This window comes from Muntiacus reevesi, chromosome 20 (assembly GCF_963930625.1).
Source record: "Muntiacus reevesi chromosome 20, mMunRee1.1, whole genome shotgun sequence".
Lineage (NCBI taxonomy): Eukaryota > Metazoa > Chordata > Mammalia > Artiodactyla > Cervidae > Muntiacus > Muntiacus reevesi.
Genome location: NC_089268.1, coordinates 2,624,590 through 2,630,470, shown reverse-complemented (window position 1 = coordinate 2,630,470; position 5,881 = coordinate 2,624,590).

The window sequence follows — 5,881 nt, the reverse complement described above, 5'->3', positions numbered from 1 at the left end:
GTGACTCCCCTCCAAGACTCTATTTTGGGTCACATTTTCAGTTTCAAGGGTAAACTCACTCCCAAACCCTGCACAGGGGGTCACACATCCACATCTCCAGGCTGACTGCACTTCACCAGAACTAACACATTGGGTCACATGTCCAGTCTCTAGGGTAACCCAACCTCATCAGAACTTTTACCTGTGGTCACACGTCCATAGTCTCCGGGGTGACCACCATTCCCAGACTCTGACCATCTGGTCACATGTCCATTGTCTCCAGGGTGACACCACCAAAGACGCTGAACCTGTGGTCACATGTCCATAGGTTTCAGAGTGACCCCACAACACTGGTCTGAGCACCTGGGATCACGTGTCCACAGCCTCCAGGGTAACTTCCCGCTCAGTCACTACACATGGGGTCACACATCCGCCATTTCCAGGATGACAGACTCCCAGGCCCTGTACCTGAGGTCACATGTCTTCAGTTCCCAGGGTGACCCCTCCCAGGCACTGTATTTGGGATTCCTCAGGTGTAATTAGGACGGGAGCTTGTGTGGGGACCCCCGGGCACGTCTTGAGAGTCTGACGCCTCTGGGGGCAGTCTCTCTTCCAGTGTGGTCCTTTGCAGACTGGACATGGAGCCAGGGATGGCTTGGATCCTGAGGGCAATCCTGCTTAAGATGACCTCCTTTCCACAGTAGTAGCAAGCCCATCCCTTTTCCACTGGGTTCCTCTGGGCATTTTTCTCAGGCTGTTTAAGAACGGTTTTCATAGCCATTGCGAGGGCTTCTGCCTTTTCCTTTGTCTTTCTCTGCCTTTCTTTCTTTTCCTCATGTTCCCTACCATAATAGACTGTCTGAGCCAGTTGTAACAGATTATCTAAAGACTGATTTGATCCATACCCCCATTTTAATAGCTTATGGCAGATATCTGGAGCCAACTGAGTGAGAAATCTATCTTTTAAGATCATTTTTCCCTCTTCACTTTCAGGATCAATCTCAGTGAATCTGCAAAGAGCTTCTCTCAGTCTATCTAGGAATTTACCAGGAGCTTCCTTCTCCTCCTGTTCTATGTCTGCCAGTTCGCTTCACTTTAAAGGCTTAGCATGTGCCTTCCTGAGTCTCTCAAGAATACATCTGACAAAATGACTCTGATCCCATTTTCCTTTAGCAGTCTTCCAGTCCCAGTCTGGTTCTGTAGCTGGGACCACCTGCCTCCCAGTGGGGAGGGCAGTTATCTCATCCTCCCTCTTTCCTACTGATTCATTACCAAGCCATTTATCTCCATAAGCAACCGCTTTTCCCCAAACTCGACTTTTTGAGTTGGGAGTCAGTCAGTTTGTCCCAAGATATACATCACGTCCTTCCAAGTAAGGTCATAAAGCAGAGTAACACCTTTAAAAGCTCTAATATATTTTTCTGGGTCCTCTAAATAGTCTCCCAGATCCTCCTTGATTCTTTGTATTTCTTGATAAGAAAAGGGCTTATTAAATCTCATAGACTGATTATTTCTCCCGGTGGGTGCTTCATGAAGAGGCAACAGCTTGTGTGGCTGTTCCTCAGTCTCTCTGGCTGCTCTACGCATATGATCCCAGGGATAGATTGGAGAAACCTGCTTTTCTTTATCTCTTTGTCTCCTGTCCTCCATCTCATCTCTTACTTCGATGGTCTGAATTTCTACTGAAACCAGAGTAGTCTGAGGTCATACTGAGACAGGAGTTGTTTGGACCTCTATGTGGGCAGTTCGAATCTCAGTTTGGGTTTCCACTGAGAGCAAGGCAGTTTTAACCTCTGTTTGTGTTTCCACTGAGACAAAGGCAACCCTTATTGGGGGGATTCTCTGGCTTTCAGTTTGCTTAGTTTGGAGCCCCAGGGAGGGGGCAAAGTAGGAGGACAGGAGGGAGCTGAAGGTTTCACACCCAAATCTATACCCTGAGGACATAAGTCTGGCATATTTCACAGAGAGAAAAAGGGCAACACATATGCTACTTCTACACATTTCACTTGTTCTCTACAGAACTGGCCTAATTGTAAAACAGTACTATATTTAAGAGACCCTCCAACTGGCCACCATTCACCATCCTCCAGTGGGCACTGTGGCCATGGAGTATCACATAGGAAGACCAGGTGTCTCTTCTTTAAGCCCTGGGGATCAAATATAACCCAGTTTTTCAGGATACAGTTCAAAGGAGTGAGGCTGGAATTCTTAGCTCCCATCTGTAAGAGAGAAAAAAATGACCAGCGTCATTTTTCTACCAGAGGTGTCCCTCCCTGCTCTAGATGGGGATGTAGACAGACTTTACACCAAAAGCTTTTCTTTCCTGTTCAGACTTCGTCTGTCCCTTACTGACACAGACATCATACTTGTCCCTCCAGGTTTTACCACTGAGATGGGGTGGGGATGCACCAGGGGTAGAACTGATGTCATCCCAGACTGACATCCAGCTCTTCACCATTAAAACCTTGCTTGCCTATGATGCCACCCGGGGTGCAATCAGAGTAACCTTCCGGAATGCCTCCCAAGCTAAGAGCACTGGGGAAAAACATTCATCACATGAGTGCCTGTGCACGACCCTGAGTATATTCCTGACCACAGTAAGACCGATACAAACATGAAACTGAGATGCTCCTTCCAAGCGTCACCACACCAGTATAAGAGCCTCCTCTGGTCCACTAAGAGCCAGTGTTACCAAAGGGAAAAAACCCATTGCATTTCCAATCCGAGTAACCTTTAACATCAGAGATGCTTTTGGAGCTAGAGCTCCATCTAGCTTCTGAACTTTCAATTCCTAGCAAGGCTAGGTGCTTCCTGACTATCAATCCAAGTTTGGGACCTAAGTAACAGTACACAGTAACAGCATAGATCACAAGTCCCTTGAAAGTCTATGATCTGTTAGATTAGGTTAGTACTTCTAATTCCCAAGGAGTTATGAAATGGTCAAAGAGACCAAAAAGTTTGACCGAGAAAGGAGAGTTCAGTCCACACGCTTTGCCCATTTCTGGTCGGTCCCCAAAGGAAATGTTGGGTGCCTCTTGGCATTGGCAGGTTCTGCCATAAGCCATATGAGATCACCGTGGAACCGCAGAGCACATTTCCTCACTTGCTTTGTGCAGGGTGTTTCATTCATCCACACAACCACACCATAGAGTTAGTAAAGTGCAGCAGAAAACGTGCTCGCTAGGAGAACAAAGAACTATACCTATAAGCATCCTTACCTTGTCCTGAAGGATCCTGGGTGAGCCCCCAAGATGAAAGGTTGTTGCTGAACAAAAAGGCGCCGGGATTCTTGGCCTCCGGAGGAGACGAATTCAATCCGGGGCCAGAGACGAGGCTGGATCACTCAGAGCTTCTGTTTAATAAAGTTCTATTAAAGTATAAAAGAGATAGAGAAAGCTTCTGACATAGGCATCAGAAGGGGGCAGAAAGAGTACCCCCTGCTAGTCTTCAGCTGGATTTTATGTAGTCACTAGCAGTCTGTTAATAAAAGAAAGGAATGTCTTAAAACTCAGAATGGCACCAGGCCCCTCATCCATAAGATGCATTTTGGGACAATCTTGGCAACAGATGATTCATCCCGGGCGATAAAACAATTGACTTGAATCTTGTAGAAGGGCAGGTTACCATACAAATAGTTTAGTTTACATAGATTATGGGAACAATAACTGAGTATAACATACTGGTTTGTCAAGTAGGTTCTGAGCCATTAGGCGGAACCGACTTGAAGAGAGTCTGGGGTAAATGCATAGCACATTAACATAGTTTAAGACAAACATTTCCATAAGAAAAATGCATTGCTTAACTCAAGGTTTGAGAATAGTTAGCTTCAGGTGAAACCAGGTGTCATTATGGCAACACAGTATTTTAAGAGAAACCTCCTTTTAAATTTGTATAGAGAAGGAAGATAAATATAGCTAGTTTGTTTCCTCCTGCACCTTAAGAGAGATAAAAATGTCTGACAGTTGCAGCCTATTTCCTCCATTTGGAGACCCCTGGCCTTCCTGCCTGTTACCCTCTCAGTCACACGTCCATAGTTTCCAGGGTGAAACTGCCAAAGATGCTGAACCTGTGGTCACACGTCCATAGGTTTCAGAGTGACCCCACAGCACTGGTCCGAGCACCTGTGTTCACATGTCCACAGCCTCCAGGGTAACTTCCTGCTCAGTCACTACACACGGGGTCAACATCCACTGTTTCCAGGATGACAGCCTCCCAGACCCTGTACCTGAGGTCTTCAGTTTCCAAGGTGACCTCTCCCAGGCACTGTATTTGGGATCACATGTCCACAGTCTCTACTGTGACCATCCTCCCAGACATTGTACCGGGGGTCACACATCCACAGTTTCCATCATGATGTCCTTTCCCAGACCCTGTACCTGGGTCACCAGTCCACATTCTCCAGGGTGACTCCCTTCCCAGACCTTGTACCTGGGGTCAAATATCTGCAGTCTCCAGAGTGACACCCTCCCAACACTGTACCTGGGTTCTCACATCCATGGCCCAGGGTAAACCCCTCCCAGACTCTGCACTGAGATAACATATCCATAGTCTCCAGGGTGTCCCCACCACTCGACCCCACACTTGGGGTCACAAGTCCACTGGTCCCAAGGGACCCCGCGTCCCAGACCCTGTACCTGGGGTCTCACGTCCTCAGTCTCCAGGGTGACCCTACCCACCAGACCCTGCACCTGGGATCACACGTCCACCGTCTCCAGGGTAACACCAACTCCTAGATCCAGTTACTGTAGTTGCAAGTCCACAGTCTCCTTGATGATCTCCTTTCAGATCATTCACCTTGGATCACATGTCCACAGTCCCCCGGGTGATCCCACCTCCCAGGCCCTGCACTTGTGGTCACATACATAGTCTCCAGGGTTACCCCACCTCCAAGATCCAGTACTGGGTTCACACATCCTCAGTATCCAGGGTGATTCCCCTCCCAGACCCTGCATCTAGTGTCACATGTCCACAATCTTCAGGGTGACCCCCTTCATATGCTGCATCTGGGATCACATGTCCACCGTCCCCAGGATGACAACGCTCCCCAGACCCTGTACTTGGGTCACATCACATGTCCACAGTCTCCATTGTGACCCCCCGCCCAGGCCCTATACCTGGTGTTAAATGTCTGCAGTATCCACGATGACCCCCTCCCAGACCATATACATGGGTCTCACGTCCATAGTCTCCAGAGTCAGACTCTTCCCCAGACATTGCACTTTGGATCACATGTCCACAGTCCCCAGGGTGACCCCACCACCAAGACCCTGTACCTGAGGTCCCACATCCACAGTCTCCAGGGTTACCCCAGCTCTCAGATCCAGCACCTGGGTTCACATCCACAGTCTTAAGGTGAACCCCCATCCAGACCCTACCTCTGTGGTCACATGTATATAGCCTCCAGGGTTACTCCCTCCCAGGCCATATACATGTTGTCACAGTCCACAGTCTCCAGGGTCAGCCATTTCCCCAGACACTGCACTTTAAGTCACACGTTCACTGTCCTGGAAATGAACACACCTACCAGAACCTGTACTGGGGGACACGTGTACACAGTCTCCTGGGACACCCCACCTCACAAACCCTGTATCTGGAGTTACACTTCCAAAGTCTCTAGGGTAGCCCACCTCCTAGACCCTACACCCAGGGGTCAATATCCACAGTATTCAAGGTGACCCCCTTTCAACCCTGGGCCTTGGGTCACATTTCCACAGTGTCTATTGGTGACACCCCTCTGCAGACACTGTATGTGGGGTCACACATTCACAGTCTCCAGGGTGACCCCCATCCACCAAACTGAGCAACTAGGATCACATATCCACAGTCCAGGTAACCCCACCTCCAAGATCCTAAACCTGGAGTCACATGTCAATAATCTCCACCTTGACTCCTTCCCAGACCA